Genomic DNA, 24,931 nt, shown 5'->3' on the forward strand with positions numbered 1-24,931 from the left:
CTGCACACAGACCGGAATCCGAATCTGTGTATGGGGTGGGAGGCAGTCTCTGAAACCATTTTAGAGCTCAGCAACCAACCGGTTGCCCTAGAGCTGACTGGGCTCATGGTGACCCCACGTGTGTAGAGTAGAACTGTGCTCCGCAGGGTTTTTGATTGCTGTGACGTTCTGGAAGCAGGCCATCACATCAGGACTTTCTTCTGAGACATTTTTGGGTGGGTTCGAACGAGGGGTGGATTATCCAATAAGCAAAGTAAGCACGGGCTGACTTGTGCTTACTTACTAAAATCTGTAGTGAACAATTTCACATGAGTTTCACCACACCACATGAAAGAGAAATTTGTGTGAAACTGTTCATTACAGGTTAGTAAGTAAGCACAAGTAAGCCTTACTTGCTCGTTGGATAATTCACCCCTGGTTCTAACCACCAACTTTTTGGTTAGTAGTCACACGTTTAACTGTTTTCGCCACCCAGAGACTTTAACCCATAGTCGTTGAGTCGATTCCGACTCGTAGCGACCCTGTAGGACACAGCAGAAGTGCTCCCTTGGGTTCCCAAGGCTGTAAATCTTTACGGAAGCAGACTGCCACATCTTTCTCCCCCTGATGGGTTTGGACCACCTGACCTTTGGGTTAGCAGCTGAGTGCTTAACCACTGTGCCACCAGGGCTCCTTATCAAACTATAAAGGGCCCAAAATGTATAGAGTAGGCTATTCTGACAAATTCCTTTGCAGTGGCCAGCAGCAGCCCCCTTCCTTGTCTCTGAATGACACTGGGCATGCCAATTTACATAGGGGTATATCGCTTTCAGAGAGCTCTTTGAAAAGCGAAAAGTGTATCCTTGATGTAAACTTTTCAAGAGAACACACTATTCCAGCCATGGGCCGCTCCCTCATTGTGGGTAAAGGAGCAAAGCCACAGTCAGTGGCCAGCTGGCCATTCTCAACATGAGTGAGGCTGGAGCTGTTGTATCTGTAAGCCAGTACAATTTGGGGGATTTCGTTACGTGAATAATTCTGATGAGCACAGAAGGCCTTCTGGGTGTCTCTGGGCACACCCAGCTCTCCTTCCCCTAAATGGAGACCCTGGTCACAGCCCTGGGTCTGTCCCGAGCAAGTGGTGTGATCTTGAGACAGTCATACAACATCTTTTGGCCTCAAATTCCTACAGGAAAGACACCATGAAAACGCTTCTTCCAGATTTGTTATCGGTGACTCTGAAGGACTAGTTAATGTTTTGACACTTGACCTCAGTTTTCTATGCCTTATCTTTTCACACAGCAGTGTAGTGCCAGGGGGGTAGCCCCAAATTTTAAGTCCAACAGCTTCGTATTCTTGGGCAAATTGTTTTCTCTCTCCAAGACTCAGTCTTCTCATCTGTAAAAGGAAAGTTGACCGCACAACGTTGGGTACATCACCTAGCTCACAGTGAACCAAAAAAACCCAAACCTGTTGCCATCGCATCAATTCCGACTCATAGTGACCCTAGAGGACAGAGTAGAACTGCCCTAGAGGGTTTCCAAAGAGTGGCTGGTGGATTTGAACTGTGGACCTTTTGGTTAGCAGCTGAGCTCTTAACCACTGTACCACAGTACTCAATACATCTAAGTGTTCCTCCTTTCTCTTATCTCTTGGCAGACTGAGCTCTTTGAGGCGTCCTTCTTTGCCTCTCTCATTCCCTAAACCTGGAGGGTGAGAATCCCTGGAGAAAAATCCCCAGAGGTGTACATGAATGTTCTTAGCACCATGATTCATCATAGCCCCAAAGTGGAAACAACCCAAATGTCCATCAACTGAAGAACGGATAAACAAAATGTGGTCTATCCATATAATGGAATATTATTCAGCTATAAAAACAGATGAAGTACCAATTTATGCTGCAACGTGGATGAACCTTGCAAACATTATGCTGACTAAAAGAAGCCAGGCACACACGACCACCTATTTTATGATTCCTTGCCCAGAAAAGGCAAATTCATAGAGACAGAATGTGGATTAGTGGTTGCCTAATCTACTGGGAACCCTGGTGGCATAGTGGTCAAGTGCTACAGCTGCTAACCAAAAAGATGGCAGTTCAAATCCACTAGGAGCTCCTTGGAAACTCTATGGAGCAGTTCTACTCTGTCCTATGGGGAATCAACTTGACAGCAACGGTTCTGGGGTTTTGTTTGTTTGGTTTAATCTACCGGAAGGCTGGAGGGGATGAAAATGTTGCAGGGTGATAGTTAAAGGGTACAGGGTTACTTTTGGAGTGACAAAAATATTCTGGAATTAGATAGTGGTGATCGTTGTACAACTTTGTGATTGTAGGAAATGCTACTAAATTATATACTTTAAAACGGTGAATTGAGTGGTATGTGGATGACATCTTAATATAAAAAAACTAATCCCTCGGTGGATGCAAAAGGGTGAGTAGCCCAGAGCTGGCAGCTGGGTGGAGGGGCACTACCACAGTAGCACCTCCTTCTTGGCCCCTCCAGCCTTACCTTGCTTGGGTCTCCTCCTTAATCTCTTTTCTGTTGCTACCACGTGACTGGCCGGGGGCGGGGGGGGCCTGGGGGTAGTCACTTGCTGCTTAGCCGAAAGGAAATGGTTGTGATTTTGCAAAGATCACTTTATTAAAAATAAAAAGGGCCAGGTAGGGTGGGATGGATCATAGTAATGTAAATGCTCAAAATATAAAGAGAATAAAATTAGGAAGTGTTCCGGATCTCAGATTCCTTACCCTAAAGTTGCCACTTTGAGGACTAACCCAAACCATGGTGTTTTCAATTGCCTCACATGCATGTGAAAGCTGGACAACGAATAAAAAGGACCAAAGGAGAACTGATGCCTCTGAATTATGGTATTGGCAAAGAATACTGAGTATACCATGGACTGCCAGAAGAATGAACAAATTTGTCTTGGAAGAAGTATAGCCCGAATGCTCCTTCGAAGTGAGGATGGTGAGACTTTGTCTCACTTACTTTGGACATGTTATCAGGAGGGACCTGTCCCTGGAAAAGAATATCATGCTTGGTCAAGTGAAAAAGAGGAAGACCCTCAAGGAGATGGATTGACACAGTGGCTGCAACAATGGACTTAAAGATTGCAACAATTTTGAGGATGGTGCAGGACCAGACAGTGTTTCCTTCTGTTGTACACAGGGTCACTACGAGTCAGAGCCGACTCGACAGCACCTAACAACAACAACAACAAAGTAGCCAGAGGCTCAGGTCAACTCAGGTCCTTCCCACCCCCTCATCCCCGAGAAGGGAAACCAACCCTGAAATCCCTATTTGGAGGCTCTGGACAACTCCCTCCATTCCTTCTTCCCTGCCATTCTGGGCCTGGGCCCCAGCTGGTCACGGTTTGGTGAGAACGTCTGGCAATTGGGTTGATGGTGCTCTCAGCAGAGAATGACACTTTTCTCCCCTCCAGCCCAAGGGACAAAGGCATTAGTGGGAGTGGGGGACATGCATGGAGACCCCCAGCTCTTCCACCCTCCCTCCCCAGAGAAGGAGATGCTCCTTCCTCACAAAAACAAACAAACAAAAAACCCAAACCCATTGCCGTCAAATCAATTACAACTCATAGCAACCCTATAGGACAGAGTAGAACTGCCCCACTGGCTTTCCAAGGAGTGGCTGGTGGACTCAAACTATCAACCTTTTGGTTGGCAGTTAAGCTCTTAACCACTGCACCACCAGGGCTCCGACAATGCTCGGCAAACACCTGTTGATGAACTCACCACCCAAGCTCCCAGAAGCATCATAACTTCCCCCTTGCTTCCTGGGAACGTGTAGCCTCCTTAGCCCATCTTCAACTCCTAGGTTCAAAAACCACCAGTTCAATTGTTAGAGCATCTTAGGAATGTGGAGAAACATTCGTAAGTTTCTCTTTCCTGCTTTTGCTTACATGGTTTTAGATTTTAAGATCAAATAACACATTGAAGGCCAAATCTTTGGGTGAGTTTAGATTGGTCTCAACCCCTGTTGGCCTCTATTACATGGCCAACTTGAGCTGATGTGTAGGGAACAGCCCACCTGTTTCCTCTGGTGTCTCCCATAAAAGGTGGCGAATGGGTACCACTTTGGGGTCCCCCCCAGGCAGAATCGCCATCACCAGTCGGGGGCGGGGGTTGCTTTTCCTTGCCAGACCTCATTTACCTCCAGAGAGACGGGGGAGCTGGTGTTATCTAGAGAGAGTTTGGAATACAGGAATGAGGCTTTCCTCTTTCCTCGGAGCTTTAGAAGCTTATTTACAAAGCCCTCAAGTTCCGGGGTTTGAAAGGGCTCCCAAAAAGACATAAGATATTCTCAAAGCAATCCAGGCCCTAGTCAATATTTATAACCAGGGGCTTCAGCTCAGGTGGCTTCATGAGTCTATTTGAGCTCCACTTAACTGCTGTACATTGATCATCTATGGGAGACCTTTCGCCCGTTGGCTTCTCTTGCTTTATTATACTGGGCAATTGGGAATACACTTAACCTTCAAAGGCTTAACTCGTGCCATTCAAAGGAAAAATGTCCACCTTATTTTTAAGCCCTATCTTGTTCCCCTGCAGTCTGAATAAACATTACTCAAGAGCCAGAGTTACTTAAGCATCAATCATTTCCACTTCAAGGAGAAGGTAAAGGGAACAAAGACGTAACACCAGAAAAAGACTGAAATTTAACCTCCTCCGCTGTGTGCTTTCCGAGCCTGTTCAGATGAGTTCTTCAAAAAGAAGCCCCAGAGAACTGATGTTACCTCAGGTTCACTCAGGGAGTGTTCTTGAGTGTGAGGCAAGCCATCCTGGAAGCCCCCAGGCAGGCAGTACGAGTTTGCTCTTTGTCCTCTTTTGAGTCTTTTCCACAAAACTCTTACTCTTCAAGGGACCCTCCCTCAGACGAGAGGCCTCTGTCTCCCACCCTATCTCCCTCCAAGACGATTCTCTGTTCACGACCTTCCACCTGGTCTTTCTCTTCCTTCCTTTGCTTCCACTCATCCACTGGGAAAAGACAATTACCCTCTCCAGAAAAACCAGCCTCAGAAGTCTCCACATTCTCAAATCTCGTTAACTCCCCCCACCCAAAACACCAAGCCAGTTTGCCATCAAGCTGATTCTGACTCACAGCGGCCCCATGTGTATCAGAGTAGAACTAACGGTATTCCATAGGGTTTTTTTTTTTTTTAATAATTTTTATTGTGCTTTAAGAGAAAGTTTCCAAATCAAGTCAGTCTCTCACACGAAAACCTATACACACCTTGCTACACACTCCCAATTACTCTCCCCCTAAAAAAAAAAAATTTTTTTTTTTTTTAATGAGACAGCCCGCTCTCTCCCTCCACTCTCTCTTTTCATGTCCATTCCGCCAGCTTCTAACCCCCTCCACCCTCTCATCTCCCCTCCAGGCAGGAGATGCCAACATAATCTCAAGTATCCACCTGATCCAAGAAGGTCACTCCTCACCAGCATCCCTCTCCAACCCACTGTCCAGTCCAATCCATGTCTGAAGAGTTGGCTTCGGGAATGGTTCCTGTCCTGGGCCAACAGAAGGTCTGGGGGCCATGACCACCGGCGTCCTTCCAGTTTCAGTCAGACCATTAAGTTTGGTCTTTTTGTGAGAATTTGGGGTCTGCATCCCACTGCTCTCCTGCTCCCTCAGAAGTTCTCTGCTGTGTTCCCTGTCAGGGCAGTCATTGGTTGTAGCCGGGCACCATCTAGTTCTTCTGGTCTCAGGATGATGTAGTCTCTGGTTCATGTGGCCCTTTCTGTCTCTTGGGCTCGTAATTACCTTGTGTCCTTGGTGTTCTTCATTGTCCTTTGATCCAGGTGGGTTGAGACCAATTGATGCATCTTGGATGGTTGCTTGCTAGCATTTAAGACCCCAGATGCCACTCTTCAAAGTGGGATGCAGAATGTTTTCTTAATAGATTTTATTATGCCAATTGACTTAGATGACCCCTGAAACCATGGTCCCCAGACCCCTGCCCCTGCTACGCTGGCCTTCGAAGCATTCAATTTATTAAGGACACTTTGGGTTTTTTTTAGTGGGTCTTTGCTTTTGGTTGAGTCCAGTTGTGCTGACCTCCCCGGTGTTGTGTGCTGTCTTTCCCTTCATCTATAGTTCTTATCTACTATCTAATTAGTGAATGCCCCTCTCCCACCCTCCCCGCTATCGTAACCACAAAAGAATGTCTTCTTCTCAGTTTAAACTATTTCTCAAGTTCTTATAATAGTGGTCTTATACAATATTTGTCCTTTTGCAACTGACTAATTTCACTCAGCATAGTGCCTTCCAGGTTCCTCCATGTTATGAAATGTTTCACAGATTCCTCACTGTTCTTTATTGATGCATAGTATTCCACTGTATGAATATACCATAATTTATTTATCCATTCATCTGTTGATAGGCACCTCGGTTGCTTCCATGTTTTTGCTATTGTAAACAGTGCTGCAATAAGCATGGGTGTGCATATATCTGTTCATGTAAAGGCTCTTATTTCTCTAGGATATATTCCAAGGAGTGGGATTGCTGGATTGCATGGTAGTTCTATTTCTAGCTTTCTAAGGAAGCGCCAAATCGATTTCCAAAGTGGTTGTACCATTTGACATTCCCACCAGCAGTGTAGAAGTGTTCCAATCTCTCCACAGCCTCTCCAACATTTATTATTCTGTGCTTTTTGGATTAATGCCAGCCTTGTTGGAATGAGATGAAATCTCATTGTAGTTTTGATCTGCATTTCTCTAATGGCTAATGATAGTGAACATTTCCTCATATATCTGTTAGCTACCTGAATGTCTTCTTTAGTGAAGTGTCCATTTATATCTTTTGCCCATTTTTTAATTGCGTTATTTGTCTTTTTGCAGTTGAGTTTTTGCAGTATCATGTAGATTTTAGAGATCAGGCACTGATCAGAAATGTCATAGCTAAAAACATTTTTCCCAGTCTGTATATATATATATATATATATATTTGTAGGTAGTCTTTTTACTCTTTTGGTGAAGTCTTGGGATGAGCATAAGTGTTTGATTTTTAGGAGCTCCCAGTTATCTAGTTTTTCTTCTACATTCTTTATAATGTTTTGTGTACTGTTTATGCCATGTATTACGGCTCCTAACATTGTCCCTATGTTTTCTTCCATGATCTTTATCGTTTTAGATTTTATATTTAGGTCTTTGATCCATTTTGAGTTAGTTTTTGTGCATGGAGTGAGGTATGGGTCTTGTTTCATTTTTTTGCAGATGGATATCCAGTTATGCCAGCACCATTTGTTAAAAAGACTGTCTTTTCCCCATTTAACTGTTTTGGGGCCTTTGTCAAATATCAACTGCTCATATGTGGATGGATTTATGTCTGGATTCTGAATTCTGTTCCATTGGTCCATGTATCTCTTGTTGTACCAGTACCAGGCTGTTCTGACTACTGTGGCGGTATAATAGGTTCTAAAATCAGGGAAAGTAAGGCCTCCCACTTTGTTCTTCTTTTTCAGTAATGCCTTATTTATCTGGGGCCTCTTTCCCTTCCATATGAAGTTGATGATTTATTTCTCCATCTCATTAAAGAATGTCCTTGGGATTTGGATCAGAATTGCATTAAATATATAGATCGCTTTTGGTACAATAGACATTTTTATAATATTAAGTCTTCCTATCCATGAGCAAGGTATGTTCTTCCACTTACGTAAGTCTCTTTTGGTTTCTTACAGAAGTGTACTGTAGTTTTCTTTGTGTAAGTCTTTCACATCTCTGGTAAGCTTTATTCCTAAGTATTTTATCTTCTTGGGGGCTACTGTAAATGGCGTTGATTTGGTGATTTCCACTTGGATGTGCTTTTTGCTGGTGTAGAACACTCCAACTGATTTTTGTATGTTTATCTTGTATCCCGATACTCTACTGAACTCTTCTATTAGTTTCACTAGTTTTCTGGAGGATCCCTTAGGGTTTTCTGTGTATAAGATCATGTCATCTGCAAGTAGAGATACATTTACTTCTCCTTGCCAATCTGGATGCCCTTTATTTCTTTATCTAGCCTAATTGCTCTGGCTAGGACTTCCAGCACAATGTTGAATAAGAGAGGTGATAAAGGGCATCCTTGTCTGGTTCCCGATCTCGATGGGAATGTTTTCAGGCTCTCTCCATTTAGAGTGATGTTGGCTGTTCGCTTTGTATAAATGCCCTTTATTATGTTGAGAAATTTTCCTTCTATTCCTATTTTGCTGAGAGTTTTTAACATGAGTGAGTGTTGAACTTCACCAAATGCCTTTTCTGCATCAATTGATAAAATCATGTGATTCTTGTCTTTTGTTTTATTTATGTGGTGGATTACATTAATTGTTTTTCTAATGTTGAACCATCCCTGCATACCTGGTATGAATCCCACTTGGTCATGGTGAATTTTTTTTTGGATATGTTGTTGAATTCTATTGGCTAGAATTTTGTTGAGGATTTTTGCATCTACATTTATCAGAGGTATAGGCCTATAATTTTCTTTTCTTGTGGTGTCTTTACCCGGTTTTGGTATCAGAGATATGGTGGCTTCATAGAATGAGTTTGGTAGTATTCCATCCTTTTCTATGCTCTGAAATACCTTTAGTAGTAGTGGTGTTAACTCTTCTCTGAAAGTTTGGTAGAACTCTGCAGTGAAGCCATCCGGACCGGGGCTTTTTTTTTGTTGTTGTTGGGAGTTTTCTGATTACCTTTTCAATCTCTTCTTTTGTTATGGGTCTATTTAGTTGTTCTACCTCTGTAGGTAGTGTGTTTCTAGGAATTCATCCATTTCTTCTAGGTTTTCAAATTTGTTTGAGTATAGTTTTTCATAGTAATCTGATATGATTCTTTTAATTTCAGTTGGGTCTGTTGTAATATCGTCCCTCTCATTTCTTATTCAGGTTATTTGCTTCCTCTCCTGTTTTTCTTTTGTCAGTTTGGCCAGTGGTTTATCAATTTTGTTGATTTTCTCAAAAAACCAGCTTTTGGTCTTGTTAATTCTTTCAGTTGTTTTTCTGTTTTCTATTTCATTTAGTTCAGCTCTAATTTTTCTTATTTGTTTTCTTCTGGTGCCTGTGGGTTTCTTTTGTTGCTCTCTTTCTGTTTGTTCAAGTTGTAGGGATAGTTCTTTGATTTTGGCCCTTTCTTCTTTTTGGATGCGTGCATTTATTGATAAAAATTGGCCTCTGAGCACCACTTTTGCTGTGTCCCAAAGGTTCTGATAGGAAGTTTTTTCATTCTCATTGGATTCTCTGAATTTCTTTATTCCATTCTTAATGTCTTCTATAATCCAGTCTTTTTTGAGCAGGGTATTGTTCAGTTTCCAACTGTTTGATTTCTTTTCCCTGCTTTTCCCGTTATTGATTTCCACTTTTATGGCCTTATGGGCAGAGAAGATGCTTTGTAATATTTCAATGTTTTGGATTCTGCTGAGGCTTGCTTTATGACTTAATACGTGGTCTATTCTAGAGAATGTTCCATGTGCACTTGAAAAGAAAGGACACTTGGTTGCTGTTGGGTGGAGTGTTCTGTATATGTCTACGAGGTCAGGTTGGCTGATTGTGGCATTTAGATCTTTCGTGTCTTTATTGAACTTCTTTCTGTACGTCCTATCGTTCACCGAAAGTGGTGTGTTGATGTCTCCTACTATTATTGTGGGGCTGTCTATCTCACTTTTCAATGCTGATAGAGTTTGTTTTATGTATCTTGCAGCCCTGTGATTGGGTGCATAAATATTTAACATGGTTATATCTTCTTGGTGTGTTGTCCCTTTAATCATTATATAGTGTCCTTCCTTATCCTTTCTGATGGATTTAACTTTAAAGTCTATTTTGTCAGAAATTAATGTTGCCACTCCTGCTCTTTTTTGGTTGTTGTTTGTTTCATATATTGTTTTCCATCCTTTGGGTTTTAGTTCGTTTGTGTCTCTAAGTCTAAGGTGTGTCTCTTGTAGGCAGCATATAGTCGGATCTTGTTTTTTAATCCATTCTGCCACTCTCTGTCTCTTTATCGGTGCCTTTAGCCCATTTACATTCAGGGTAATTATGGATAGGGATGAATTTAGTGCTATGATTTTGATGTCTTTTTTTGTGTTTTGTTGACAGTTTCTTTTTTCCACTTGATTTTATGTGCTGAGTAGATTTCTTTATATATTGTCCTTTCCTCATATTTGCTGTTGTTGGTTTTGTTTCTGCTGAGTCTCTATTTTTCCCTTGTATTTTATTTTGATGAGTAGAATAATTTGTCTCCTTTGTGTTTACCTTATTTTTTACCCCATTTTTCTAAATTTAAAACTAACTTTTATTTCTTTGTATCACCGTATCTTCCTCTCCATATGGAAGGTGTATGATTACATTTCTTAGTCCCTCTTTATTATTTTAATGTTGTCTTCTTTTATATAATAACATCGCTGTTACCCTGTTTTGTTTTTTTTTGGATTTACCTGTGTAGGTTGACTTCTGGTTGCTCTGCCCAGTGTTCTAGTCTTGGGTTGATACCTGATATTATTGATTTTCTTACCAAAAAACTCCCTTTAGCATTTCTTGTTGTTTTGGTTTGGTTTTTACAAATTCCCTAAAGTTGTGTTTCTTTGGAAATGTCTTAAATTCACCTTCATATTTAAGAGACAGCTTTGATGGATATATGATTCTTAGCAGGCAATTTGTTTCCTTCAATTTTTTAAATATGTCATCCCATGCCTTCTTGCCTGCATTGTTTCTGCTGAGTAGTCCGAGCTTATTCTTATTGGCTGTCCCTTGTAGGTGACTTTTATCCCTCGCTGCTCTTATAATTGTCTCTTTATCTTTGGTTTTGGCAAGCTTGATTATAATATGTCTTGGTGACTTTCTTTTAAGATCTACCTTATGTGGAGTTCGATGAGCATCTTGGATAGATATCTTCTTATCTTTCACAATATCAGGGAAGTTTTCTGCCAACAAATCCTCGACAATTTTCTTTGTATTTTCTGTTATCCCTCCCTGTTCTGGTACTCCAATCACTCGTAGGTTATTTCTCTTGATAGAGTCCCACATGATTCTTAAGGTTTCTTCATTTTTTTAAATTCTTTTATCTGATTTTTCTTCAAATATATTAGTGCCAAGTGATTTATCTTTGAGGTCAGAAATTCTAGCTTCTACTTGCTCAGTTCTGCTCCTCTGACTTTCTACTGAGTTGTCTAATTCTGTAATTTTATTGTTAATCTTCTAAATTTCTGATTGCTGTCTGTCTATGGATTTTTCCAGCTTATTAAGCTTTTCATTATGTTCCTGAATAATCTTTCTGATTTCTTCAGTTGCTTTAGCTGTGTGTTCCTTGGCTTGTTCTGCGTATTGCCTCATTTCCTTCCTGATGTCTTCAAGGGTTTTGTATACTAAACTTTTGTATTCTGCATCTGGTAATTCCAGGAATGCACTTTCATCTAGAAGATCCCTGGATTCTTTGTTCTGAGAGCCTGTTGTGGTGATCATGGTCTGTTTCTTTATGTGACTTGATATTGACTGTTGTCTCTGAGCCATCTCTAAGTTATTGTATTAGTTTATGCTTGCTTACTGTGTCGTAGTTCCTTGCTTTGTTTTGTTTTGGTATACCCCTATGGGTTGGTTAAGTGAGCTAGCTTGATTATTTTCGCCTTTGGAGTTCTGGTGTCCTGTCCCCAGCTGGCTAGAGCTGTTATCAGGTATATCATTCTAGCAGTCCCTTCAGTTTTCTTGTATGAATTCAGCTCAGGTTTCCAGGTAGCTGATATCAAGTGTGTGGTACAGGCTCTGTCCTACAGTCTTAGAGGGGCAGGGGTGATTGGCGTATATACCTGTATCTGATTGCAGCAGGGGGTCACGCTCTGAACAAGGCAGGGGACTGAGAACTGACCCCCAATGTCTCTGAGGAAAACCTGTCTCTGTTCCCTAGAGCGTGCTGGTGGGTGGGTTCTGCAGAGGGACCATGGGCACCCAAAGCTTTTGGTTGTATGGACTGGGAGGTACCAGTTATCTTTGGGCCCCTGTCTCGGGTGGCTGGGTGACCTGAGTGGAGCTACCAGTCCTTAGGTCCCTGATGTGGGTAGGTGAGGACCTTTTTTTAACAGGAAAGCAATGTCAAATGTCAAACACCCACCTCTCCACCATACAGCTGAAATGGTTGGAGTTTGCCAACAAGGACCTATTCTCCTGAAATAGGCCCACACAGGTCCATGCAGAAGGGAAAGGTGCTCAAGGTCCACGGATAGTTTATGCCTGAACAGGAGCCGCTTCTGTCCTGAGCTCCCCCAGTTAATGGAGCTAGCAAATTATCTTTTCCCCCCAGTTGCAAATTTTTTCCTTCTCCAAGGCCGGTAGGACGGCTCAGGTGCTCACCAGGGTCTATCTCAGGCCCAGGGATTCAGCCGCTGAAGCTGGCTTGGGGGTGGGGGTGCGGTAAAATATACGCAAGTACTTAGCTTTTGCCGAGAGCGCCCTTCTCCTCAGGTTCCGGAGGTGTGAGTGGGCTGTGTGGCTGCTGCTTCTCCCTGAGGAAAGTGCGGCCGAGCGCTAGGACCAGCCCACCGCTGCCACCCCCGCCGCTGCTACCCCCGCCACTGCCACCCCCGCCACTGCTCCAGGAATGGTGCCTGAGGGCTCCCCGTGATTCAGGTCCGGTAACTCCTCTCCACTTCTGAACGGCCTCTTCCTCCCCTTGCCCCTCAGTTCATTGTCTAAGCTTGCCTTTGATGCTCAGGGCTCCCAGTTTGTCACAAATATACTCATTTCACTTGTTTTTTCAGGTCTTTGTTGTAAAGAGGGCTCCACGGAAGCATCTGTCTATTCCGCCATCTTGGCTCCGCCTCCTCCTCCATAGGGTTTTGAATGGCCAATGTCTATAAAACACAAGATTACACCTAAAAGTTCACCATCACTCCACTTCTACAAAAACCAGTTGTTTTCTAGTCGGTTCTGATTTGTGGTGACCCCATGTGTGTCAGAATAAAACTGTGTTCTGAAAGGTTTTCAGTGGTTTCGTTTTTGGAAGTGGATTGCCAGATCTTTCTTCCAAGTTCTGTCTGGATGGAATTGAACTTCTAACTTCAGTTAGCAGCCCAGTACGTTAACCGTTAACCGTTTGCACCACCTAGGAATTTCTGTTACCTCCACAGGTCTCTGTTTTTGGCTTTGAGATGCAAACATCCACCTGCCTCTGACTCACCTGGGAAGCTTGTTAGCATACAGATTTCCTGAGCCCTATGCCTGGCACTCTGGGAAGAGGGCCAGGGCATCTGCGAACTCCTCAGATGACCCTTCTGCCCTCTGGCTTTGGAGACAGAAAACTGTGCTGGGTTCCATGCTTTGCCCTTTACTAGCTGCATGATGTTTTTCAACAGCTTCGTTGAGATATAACTCACAGACGTATACCATACAATGCACCCACGTAATGTGTACTGTTCAATGGATTCCAGTATATTCAGAGTTGTGGAACCGTTAAAAAAAAAAAAAAAATTACTACGATTTAATTCCAGAACCTTTTCATCACCCCAAAAAGAAACCCTGTACCCTGGAGCAGTCATTCCCCATCCCGCAGCCATGCCCCACCCCCAGGTGATGACTAACCTGCTTTCCATGTCTATAGATTTGCCTACTTCAGACACTTCATACAAATGGAATCCTATAGTATGTGGCCTTTTGCATCTGGCTTATTTCACTGAACATAACGTGTTCAGGTGTACGTATCAGTAATGCATATCTTTTTAAGGCTGAGTAATATTCCATTGCACGTATATACCGTGTTTTATTTATACTTTCTTCCATTGGCAGTTGTTTCTTCCTCTTGTCTATTGTGAATAACACTGCCATGAGCATCGGTGCACAAGTGTCTGCTGGAGTCCCTGCTTTCAATCTCTTGGGTATATAGCCAGGAGTGGAATTGCTAGGTTGTATGGTAGTTCCCACTGCCTGCTTTCCTCCTTGATGCTGATCTGGCCCCAGAGAACTACACCCTCCTTGTTGGTTTCCTTTAACCCTGCCCGCACATCTGTAAAAAGCTCCTATTTAGAATCACTCTAAGTGTTTCATCTGCCTCCTGCCTGGACCTGGACTTGCGGATATAAGACTGCAGACCCTAGTGAATCCACAAGGTACCATCCCCTCTAAGGCTGGACTCCCATTGTGGGAGCAGGGGACCCTGGTGAATCAACAGGTATCAACCCTTCTAAGGCTGGACTCCTATTGTGGGAGCAGCGGACCCTGGTGAATCCACAAGGTATCATCCCTTCTAAGGCTGGACTTCCATTGTGGGAGCAGCTGCTTTTAATGTGGGGTGGGTCCTTCTTGCGAAAGTACATCTGGGAATCTGGAAATGCGAAGCAGTCCTCTGCAAGGAAGGTCAGCTCCTTGCAGCAGCCTCTGCTGGCCAGAGCATGGCATGGAGGCCAGAGCAGGGGCTTTGGTGCACAGGTTCTAGTTGCTTCTGGAGCAACACTGGGGACATGCCTCAGGTCATTGGGTACTTCTGCACTGGGGGAATGAGGATGGTCTGTTCTGTATTCTCCTTTGGGGCAATGGAGGGGGGTGACAAGTCATCTCACGCCACACTCTGGCAATCTGCCCAGACGAAAGGTAGATGTGGCCTGGGCAAGGTTCCTGGGTGGTGCAAAGGGTTTGTGCTTGGCTTCTAACAGAAAGGTTGGTGGTTGGAACCCACCCAGCAGCCTCATGGAAGAAAGGTCTGGTGATCTGCTTCCATAAAAGACAACAGCCAAGAAAACCTACGGACCACAGCTCTACCCTGTAACACATGGAGTTGCCATGAGTGGGAATTGACTCCATAGCAGTGAGTTTGGATATTCGCTTTAATGGTCTGGGTGGGAGGTTAGGAGACAGACGCAGGAGGAGTCCAGCTTACCAGACACCTCTGGCTTGCTTTCTAGGTTATGTGCAACCCCTTACTAGGCCAGCTTTACCCCTGCTCTCTCTGCGACTCAAAGACACCAGGCCCTCCCTGGCTGGTTGGCCAGCTGGAAGTCCTGCTGCAGGCTGACATGACACCCCCAGGCAGTGCCTTATCAGCATCCTCCTTCCATTTCCAGAAATTCTCTCTCCTCCTAGGCTCAAGTTCAGACCGATCTCCCCACCTTGTAACTCCCTCCTCCCGCCCTTCACTCCGTCTTTGCCCCATCCCCCCTCATTGTCATTGCTGACCTTAGTCGGTTGCATTCCTATTTCCTCGACCTTGGCTATGAGGGCCAACCCCTCTGCTCCACTACAGATGGATCCTCCCCAGATTTCAGCTCCGATTTATGAGCAGAAAACACTTGCTTTTAGACGTTCTCACAGCCCATCATGCTTGTCTACTGCAAATGAGCCAATGCATGCTGCCTACAGAGGGGCGGCTGTTCATTGTCCGGGGGCGTTTATCTCAGTGGGACACAAAGATTGGGGTGTCTGCCAGCCCAGCTCTTTCTCAACATGCTGGAGAGGGGTACACTTCACTCACCTAGAAAGGCTCCGAATTTATGGTGCTCTCAGATCAAAACAAGGTCACAGGAAAATTGGCTGCCCCCACTGTGAGTCCAAAGTGATTTCCACTAAAATAGGTAGAGAAGATGGAGATCATGGAGAAGTGAATTTTGAATTTAGTGTCTAGTGCTCCAGCTTCTAAAAATAGCCTCTCTCCCGGGATCTGACCTTGGCTTTCTCTTTTGGTTGTCTCCTTTGAAACTGTGTAGACGTGTCTTTGTGAAATTTCTTCCTGCTTGCTACCAATTCCCCACCGCGAGTCAGAGCACACTTCAAATGCAGCATATCCCAAACTGAACTCATTCGTTCGTTCATTCATTCATCCATTGTGCTCAGTTGGTCACCATCATCTCCAAACTGCTCTGCATCCTCACTGCTCCCCCACCCCGAGTTGCTGGCACTGCCATTCCACCTCACCTTGGCTCTGAACCTCCCAGTCTTCCGCATTCTCATCCCTTTCATTTCCCACCCCCAGCAGACCACAACCCCCAGCTGTCTGCCAACGGTTCTCTGCTTCCTGGCTTTCCCTGCTCCAGTCTACCCTCGAACCCAAAGCCTGAATTCTGTGAGGCACCACTCTGGGCCCTCTGCTCCTGCTACAAACGTTCATTCATTATGGAGGAAATGTTGACAACTCATCTCATTCTTTGTGCATCTGACATTTCTTGAATATATATTATGTGCTGGGCATGATATTTGGGGCTGGGATTATAATGTGACCGAGACCCCCAGGTGCTCACAATTCAATATGAGAGACAAACATGACACTGCACCATCAAATGGAAAGCTCTGTGATGGAGCAAGTGTGTACTCTGGGCAGGGATGGGTTATCCAATCGACAAGGTAAGCACAGTGCTTACCTTGCTTACCAGATCATCTGTGGTGGCCAATTTCATATCAGAGATTCTGCTTCTGGGTATGGCTGCCATCTGTCTTTTCCCCAACCCCCTAGCACATTCCTACAGAATCAAAGCCTGTTTTCAAATTTACAATCCCTGACAGGGGCGGATGACCCAGTAAGCAAGGTAAGCCTGGGCTTACTTGTGTTTACTTACTAATCTGTAGAGAACAATTACACGTGGGTTTTACCACTGTGTGAAACTCATGTGAAATTGGTCACTGCGGATTAGTATGTAAGCACAAGTAAACCCGTGCTTATCTTGCTTACCGGGTTGTCTGCACCTTACTCTGGGACCACAAATAAGGGCCCTGACCACAGACACAGGTGTCGGGAGGGCCCCCAGTACTTGCAGGATCAGGTCTAGATTCCTTAGTGTGGGGGCAGGGTTATCCACACTGGGCCAGCTTCCCTTCCAGCCCTGGCCCCCAGTCTTCTCACATGTCCCATGAACCAGCCACAAAGGACTCCTCCGGCCTCTTCCCAAAGACGCCAGCATCCTCCGACACCTGAACATTTTTGCTCATTTTTCTTTCTCCCTGGATTATCCTTACTCCTCACCTCTACCTGTCAAAATCCTACTGAGTCTTCAAGAGCCATAAAACACTACCTCCTCCCTGATGCTTTCCCTGGTTTCCAGATTCACACATAATCTCCTTTTTCTGCCCCTTTCTCTTTCTACATGGTACACAGCAATGGTCTGTATGCTTCTTATTGGTGGCCTTGAACCCAGCGGGGGCAGGGACCACATTTGTATATCTTTGAGAACCCTAAAGGACTGCCTTCCATAATGCTCTGTAAGCAGTAGAAGGGTGAGCTCAGGAGAGGGCCCAGCAGGACGGTCTTCCCAGCTACACTGAAACCCTGATGACCCCGCACGGTAGATTCAGACTGCCCTATGGATACTGCTGCTTCATTGTGCTGGGATCCTCTAAGCCGTTTCCTCCCTCACTAGGCCCAGACAAAGTCAAGGGTGAGTCCCATTCATCTTTGTGTCCCTGGAGCCTTGGCTGGCAACTTGCAGGTCCTCCTAAACATTTCCTCTGCCCGACCAAGTCCAGGTCATTCTGTCTTTCACTTAACCATGTGTACTCTTTAGTACGAAGTCCCTGGGGGTCGCAAATGGTTAAGCACTTGACTACCAACTCACCCAAAGGTGCCTCAAAAGAAAAACCTGGCAATCTGCTCCTGAAAGCTCACAGCCTTGAAAACCCTGTGGGGTACAGTTCTACTCTGCACACTTGGGGTCGCCACGAGTTGGAATGAACTCAGTGGCAACTGGTTGGTCTTCAGCAGTGTGAGACTGAATTAAAGCTCTTGCAAGTGTAAGGGCATTTTGTTATTTTTCTAGGTCCACTGCTCGCTGCCATCCTTCTCAATCCATCCCTATTTCTCAACCTGCTGGCAAACCTTCCCCTCCTAACCCCGCTTTATTTGGACTGGCCAGCAGCCCAATCCATATGACCTCCCTCCCCTCCCCTCCCCTTGCACTTGAGCCTCTCACCTTGACTTTGCTTTGGAGAAAGTATAAGGGGCTGGTTTCCTCCGTCCCCTTGAATCATATTCTGTAATCTTGATCAGCATTTTTATTTCATGTGGTAAGATGTTCTGCCTTGGAGTCTGACTTCTTTGGGGGAGGGGAGGGAGTTGGAAAGAGGAGTGTGGATGATGGCTTATTTTATTATGTGTGATGGCCACGGGGTAGACAAGCAATCCGTCAAGCTGGAGGCTGGGGGTGGGAAGGGGGAGAAGGACACTAAATACCGTAAAGTCACAGTGCAAAATATTTTTCAAGGAGACATCAAAGCCTTTTTCCATAGTGTCTTGCCTTGACCCCATTTCACACTGGCAAAACACAAACTCAAATTAGAATAAAAAATACCAGGCCAGCTCCATTTAGCTAGTTGGGCTGCTGGGCTAAGTGACTGGTTTTATTAAAGTCACCAAGTGCAAACATTCCAAGATTTATTTTCCTTGCTTATAATTTTTTCTGCCTTTCCACTGGTGGGCTGTTTATTTCTAATGATTTGGTAGGAAAAAACACTCGCTCATACCAGTGGAGGTCTTATATGCCAAACAGCAAGAACATATTTTACTGCAGAATAAAACCCCTGCAAAACAGGCTCCGGGGGGTCGGCTCAACGGCCAGTTTACAAGTGTAGTACAATTGACGCCATTATAATTAAAAAAAAAAATTAGTTCCCTGCAACAGTCTGATTTTTCAGGGCAAAGATCTGAATCTTTCTCTTTGCGCGTGAATATCCCCGGACTGGAGCAGAAACATGGAGGGTGAGTCATAGACCAGCTCTGGGCTTTAAAGACTAACGCAGATCCTATAAATCTAACCCACATTCTTTCATAGGGAATGACTGACTTTTATGAAAGCCAAGGGTTGTAAATCTGAAACCTAAATAGCTTACTTTGCAGCAGATAAACACAGATTTATTTATTGACTGAGCCCTAACTTAACCCTTTCACGGCACCACTGAGGACTTGGTGGCAGGGGGTGGGGGATATATGGTTTCTGGGTGACACAACTACTAACTTAAGGGTTGATATTTCAAACTTACCCAGCAGCACTGTGGAAGAAAGGCCTGGCTGTCTGCTTCTGTAAAGATTACAGCCAAGAAAACCCTGTGGAGCAATTTACTTTGCGTGCATCGGGTTGCCATGAGTCAGAGTCGACTAGATGGCCATGGGTTTGGTTTTTGTGGTTTATAGTGGGGACTGCTCAGACCCAGCACTGGTGTTTCTCCCTAAAAGCTGAAGTGTGGATGGGTCGTACCACATGACTATCTTCAGGAGTCCGGGTTGGAGAGACATAAGGAGTGTGTCTTTCTGCGGCCAAGGGCGCTTCCTACTGGTCCACCTCTGCCTGGTGCACCTTGAACTGCTGGGAGATGGCATTTAAAGGACAGTTTCCAACACACAGGAGCTAACGTAGAAGGGGTTTCTGTGTGGGTGCTTGTATGTGAGCCGGGGCCAGCCTCGGCTTCTGATCCCGAGATGTGTGCCCCTGGCAAAGCATCAAACCTCCCTGGAGAAGGACCCCAACCTTCTCCTCCACAAAATCGTGCATCTCATATGCTGTGACGATCAAATAGGATGCTTAATAAAGTGCTTAAAAAAAAATTTTTTTTTAGCACAGTGCTGGCCCATGGGCAGCACTCAAGACCTGCTAGCAGTATCTTAGCACTATTAGAACTATGGTTAGGTAGACCAGGCTTCTCAAATGCACACAGCAGTTCCCTGGGGAGCTCACTAATATGCAGATTCTGAGGCAGCTGCCTGAGACTGAATTTCTACCAAGCTCCCAGGTGATGCCAATGCGGCTGGTCCCTGAACACACCGTACCCTTTCTCTTTCAATTCTCAGCACAACGCTTTGCCATGTGGCCAGGTCAAGGAATCCTACTGGGGTTGATGTTACTATCATCCCAGCCATCAGCTTGATTCTTGGCAAAGCCACAGGTCTCACTGGGTCTCGAAACCTCCCCAGCCCAACGTGTGCTGCCACATTCCTCGCTGCAGGGCCAGCAGGTCCTTGGGTTGTGGTGGTGGCCCAGGCTTGATGTCCACTCTTCACTGCCTCCTGTCCCTCCAGCCGCCTCCTCATGGTTGCTGGGCCTTGTCTCCATGGGCCTGGCCCGTGGTCGTGCAGCCCCTTTTAGCCTCAAGCTTCTGTGTTTAAACAAGTCACGCCCTGTGTTGCCGACCAAACTTTAAAGGGAAAAAGGGCCCGCCAGCCAGGAGGGAGGGAAGGGCGTCTATCATTTTTATGTGGCATTTCAAAGGAGGAGGCCCCGCACAGCCTGGAGACAAAGGCCTGCTCTGGGCTTAATGGAGACCTGGGTTTTAATCATTAATGCTTAATACTAAACCGGCTCGAGGAGGCCCCGCAGGGGTCGGAAGGGTGCCCCGGATGCCCTGGCTCAGCCCTCAGGTGGCGGGGGTGCCACAGGGGTTGGATGGCTTCAGACCCTTGCGGGGTGTGGATGTGTTGGGCCCTGGGCCTATCCTCGTTAATGGGGGGCTTCCGGTTGAAGCTGAGTGTGGGGGCCTTCTAGCTGCAAGAGCCTGGGAATCTAGAACTTAGTGTGTGGGGACAGGGGGCACATTCATGGGCACGTAGGGGCACCAGATGGGGAAATGGGTCCTTCACACCCACTTACCTTGTCCTGGACAGGTGGGGACATTAGCCTCTCTCTAGACCAGACCTGGGTTGAGTAAGCAGCCCAAAGCCATGCTCACTTGATCTATGGCAACCCTGGGAGTCCAGTGCAGCAGGATAGGCCCCAGAGCCAGCTCCCCCACGTGCCTCCTTCTGCTGTGCCTCCTGTGGTGCCCCCACCCTGCTCATCTCCCTCTTCTCCCTAGGACTGAATTTTCAACTCTGACCTTGGCAGTCCTCCCATCCTCTCAGCCTCCCACCCACCTGGCAGGCCTTCCCCCACACTCAGTGCCCCTAGCTCTCCACCTTATCTTATTTTAATCATTTACCTGAGGCTGGGAATGAGGCGTCTCCTTCAATGTTTTCTCAAGTGCTTGACAAAGACTTGCATCACACAGAGAGAAAGTCATTTCCTTTCCAACTGTCCTCCAAACCTTCTGATGACAAGGAGCTGAAAGGACAACCAGGTGCAGGCCTCTCAGCCTCTTTAGCACTTGTTACACCACCTTCTTCACAAGGAGGAGCAGGCCCTGGGCTCAGAGCCATTAACAGGCCAGGCATCTGGCTAGAATAAGCACTGTACGGTATTTGCTGCATTTCTGTACTTATTTTTAACTTATTTTTGTGTTGAGGTTAGCACTGTAAGTGGTGTTAAATTGAATGTTAACCATGAGTCGATAACGACTCATAGCGACCCCATGTGATGCAAAATAGAACTGCACTCCCTGTAGGATTTTAAATGGCTGTGATCTTTCATTAGTACATCACGAGGCCTTTCTTCTGAGGTGCCTTTGAGTGGATTTGAACCACCAACTTATCTGTGCCACCCAGGTACTCCAAACTAGATGTTAAGCTGGGTGAATTATCACAAACTGGACACCTTATGAAATCAGCACCAGGATCAAGAAACTGAATTATCACCCACAGGATTGCATTAGCCCCTGCCCAGATTCCACAAAAAGTGCTCTGGTGATTTGATGGCAAGAAACCAGATACTTTAGGACGAAATACTTGGTTCTATAAGTGAATCCCCGTAGAATGACCTCATGGTCATCCAAACACCAAAGCTGTTATAGCTCATGGTGGAACCCATGGCATATATGAGGCTATCTACCATGGGATCCCTGTGGTGGGCATTCCCTTGTTGTGGATTAGCCTGATAACACTGCTCACATGAAGGCCAGGGGGGCAGCAGTGCATCTGAACATAGACACAATGACAAATACAGGTTTGCTCAAGGCTTTGAAGACAGTCATCAATGACCCATCACATGAAGAGAATGCTGTGAGGTTATCAGCCACTCACCCTGTAAAGCCACTGGACGGAGCCATCTTCTGGATTGAGTTTGTCACGTACCATGAAGCAGCCAAGCACCTTCGCCCAGCGCCCTCAGCCTCACCTGGTCCCAGTACCACTCTTTAGATGTGACTGGGTTTCTACTGGTTTGTATGGCACTCTTTATTTTCCTTGTCATAAAATGTTGCTTGTTTGGTTATCAAGAGTTTTTTAAGACAAGAAAGAAGAAAAAGAGGGACTTATAGATCTCTTTAAGACCTAAGATAATAGGCATGAAAGGTGAGACCATCCCATTTAATTTAACCACTATGGTTCAAGTTGTGGGAAGATTCTCCTCCACATCTGGCAAGAGCTGCGCCTGTTCTGATTCCCCCAGATATTTTACTGTTGGTTAATTGTTATGGTGTTAGTTAACCCATTCTACCCTAATGAGGAAGAATCCTCTGTGCTTTTTGATAAATTCTTTCTCAATATTCCTCTTCAAACGAATAGTTCCATTCATCAGATCAAAAAGGCAAATGCATTATAATGACATGTGCAAAGACCTGGAGTGAGAAAACCAAAATGGAAGAACATGCTCAGCATTTTTCTCAAACTGAAAGAACTGAAGAGCAAATTCATGCCTTGAGTTGCAATAGTGAAGGATTCCATAGGCGAAATATTGAATGATGCCGGAAGCATCAAAAGAAGATGGAAAGAATACACAGAGTCAACTCTAGCAAAAAGAATTGGTTGACGTTCAACCATTTCAGGATGTGGCACATGCTCAAGAATTGATGGTACAGAGGAAAAAGTCCAAGCTGTACTGAAGGCATTGGCAAAAACAAGGCTCCAGAAATTGATGGAATACCAATTGAGAGTTTCAGCAGGTGGATACAGAGTGGAGGTGCTTACTCATCTATGCCAAGAAATTTGGAAAAACAGCTACCTGGCCAACTGACTGGAAGAGATCCATATTTGTGCCCATTCCAAAGAAAGATGATTCAAGAGAATGTGGAAATTATCAAACAATATCATTAATATCATTCACAAGTAAAATTTTGCTGAAGATCATTCAAAAGTGGTCGTAGTAGTGCATCAATATGGAACTGCCAGAAATTCAAGCTGAATTCAGAAGAGGACATGGAATGAGGGATATCATTGCTGATGTCAGATGGATCCTGGCTGAAAGCAGAGAAAACCAGAAAGATGTTTACTTGTGTTTTATCGACTATGCAAAGGCATTCAGCTGTGTGGATCATAACAAATTATGGATTAAATTTTGAAAAATGGGAATTCCAGAACACTTAATTGTGCTCATGCAAAACCTGTACATAGACTAAGAGACAGTCATTTGAATAGAACATGGGGATACTGTGTGGTTTCAAATCAGGAAAGGTGTGTGTCAGGGTTGTATTCTTTCATCATACTTATTCAATCTGTATTATTCGTTGGAGAAGCCAGACTATATAAATAAGAACAGGGCATCAGGATTGGAGGAAGACTCATCAACAATCTGCGATATGCAGATGACACAAACTTACTTGCTGAAATTGAAGAGGACTTGAAGCACTTACTGATGAAGATCAAAGACTACAGCCTTCAGTATGGATTACACCCCAATATAAAGAAAATAAAAATCCTCACAACTGGACCTATTGGCAACTTATTAGCAACATCATAATAAATGGAGAAAATATTGAAGTTGTCAAAGATTTCATTTTACTTAGATCCACAATCAACAGCCATGGAAGCAGCATTCAAGAAATCAAATGATGTATTGCATTGGCCAAATCTGCTGCAAGGGACCTCTTTAAAAAGTTGAAAACCAAAGACGTCACTTGGAGGACTCAGGTGTGCCTGACCCAAGCCATGGTATTTTCAATAGCCTCATATACATGGGAAAGCTGGACAATGGACTAGGAAGACTGAAGAAGAATTGATGCCTTTGAATTATGGTGTTGGCAAAGAATATTGAACATACCATGTACTTTCAGAAGAACGAACAAATCTGTCTTGGAAGAAGTACAGCAAGAATGCTCCTTAAAAGCAAGAATGGCAAGACATAGTCTCACGTATTTTGGACATGTTATCAGGAGGGATCAGTCCCTGGAGAAGGACATCATGCTCGGTAAAGTAGAGGGCCATCAAAAGAAAGGAAGATTCTCCATGAGATGGATTGACACAGTGGCTGCAACCTTGGGCTCAAATGTAGCAAACGATTATGAGGATGGTGCAAGACCAGGCAGTGTTTTGTTATGTTGTTCATAGAGTCACTATGAATCAGACTCAACTTGATGGCACTTAACAGCAACAACAACAGCCAGGGATATAAGGATGCATTATGTTCAAGGTATTATTCTCATTTTGTAAATCCTGAAAACTTCTACTTCGATGATGACTTCTGTATAATTTCATAACTGGAAAAATAAAGGAAACTCACTGGAGCCTCAACCTCTTGATTTGAAAAGATCAGAAAGCCTGATGTTGTCACTGTGCATTTTCAGAGACATTTTCCATATAAATAAAGTGCATTCATTTAGGGGGGAAAACCCAGAATTATCAGCTCCCAGAAACCCCTAGCTTGCCTTTGTCTAGTCATTCCCTTCATCCCCCCCCTCCCCAAAAAAGGGCTAACCACTCTCCTAGCTTCTAACAGCATAGGTTAGTGTTACCTAATTTTTGCATGTCAATTATATAAATGGAATCTCCCCACGTCTGGCTTCTTTTGCTCACCTTCGCATGTGTGAGATTCATCCATGTTACTGGGTATAGTTGTGGATCATCCATTCCCATTGCTGAAGATATTCCTTGTATTAATTTTCATGGCAACTTTCCATGTGTAGCACATACAAACTGGTTTTCCACTTACCTCTCTCAACATACCTACTTTTTAGAATTCTTAGAGAAAATCATAGATTATGAAAAAAGTGAAATAATAGTACAGGGGGAACACAGGGCAAAAAATAGTGAAGATGGTGCACAAGTCCTGAAGATGTGGCATCCTTTCAGATTCAGGAATTCAGGGCAATGGGGTTTCTGACCCTGGACCCCCATGCCTAGGTTGGGCCAGTTTTAACTGTCAAACAGGAGCTTAGTAAAAACTCCTGGCTCACCTTTTTATCAGGTCTCTTCCAGGCCAGGCGCCATGGT

At 44.7% G+C, this 24,931-nt stretch overlaps 1 long non-coding RNA gene and 1 pseudogene across 1 annotated transcript; one reads left to right on the top strand and one right to left on the bottom strand.

Moving 5' to 3' along the window:
* Positions 1-12,612: 12,612 nt before the first annotated feature.
* On the bottom strand, positions 12,613-20,919 carry LOC126059337 (uncharacterized). Its single transcript, XR_007513420.1, has 4 exons — positions 20,833-20,919; positions 17,838-18,062; positions 15,413-15,503; positions 12,613-12,803 (listed from the first exon to the last, which is right to left on the bottom strand). It is a non-coding gene; the product is annotated as an uncharacterized LOC126059337 (long non-coding RNA).
* A 518-nt stretch (positions 20,920-21,437) lies between these two features.
* On the top strand, positions 21,438-22,044 carry LOC126059400 (UDP-glucuronosyltransferase 2A2-like; annotated as a pseudogene).
* The last annotated feature ends 2,887 nt before the right edge of the window (positions 22,045-24,931 follow it).

The sequence above is a fragment of the Elephas maximus genome, chromosome 16 (assembly GCF_024166365.1).
Source record: "Elephas maximus indicus isolate mEleMax1 chromosome 16, mEleMax1 primary haplotype, whole genome shotgun sequence".
In the NCBI taxonomy this organism is placed as follows: Eukaryota; Metazoa; Chordata; class Mammalia; order Proboscidea; family Elephantidae; genus Elephas; species Elephas maximus.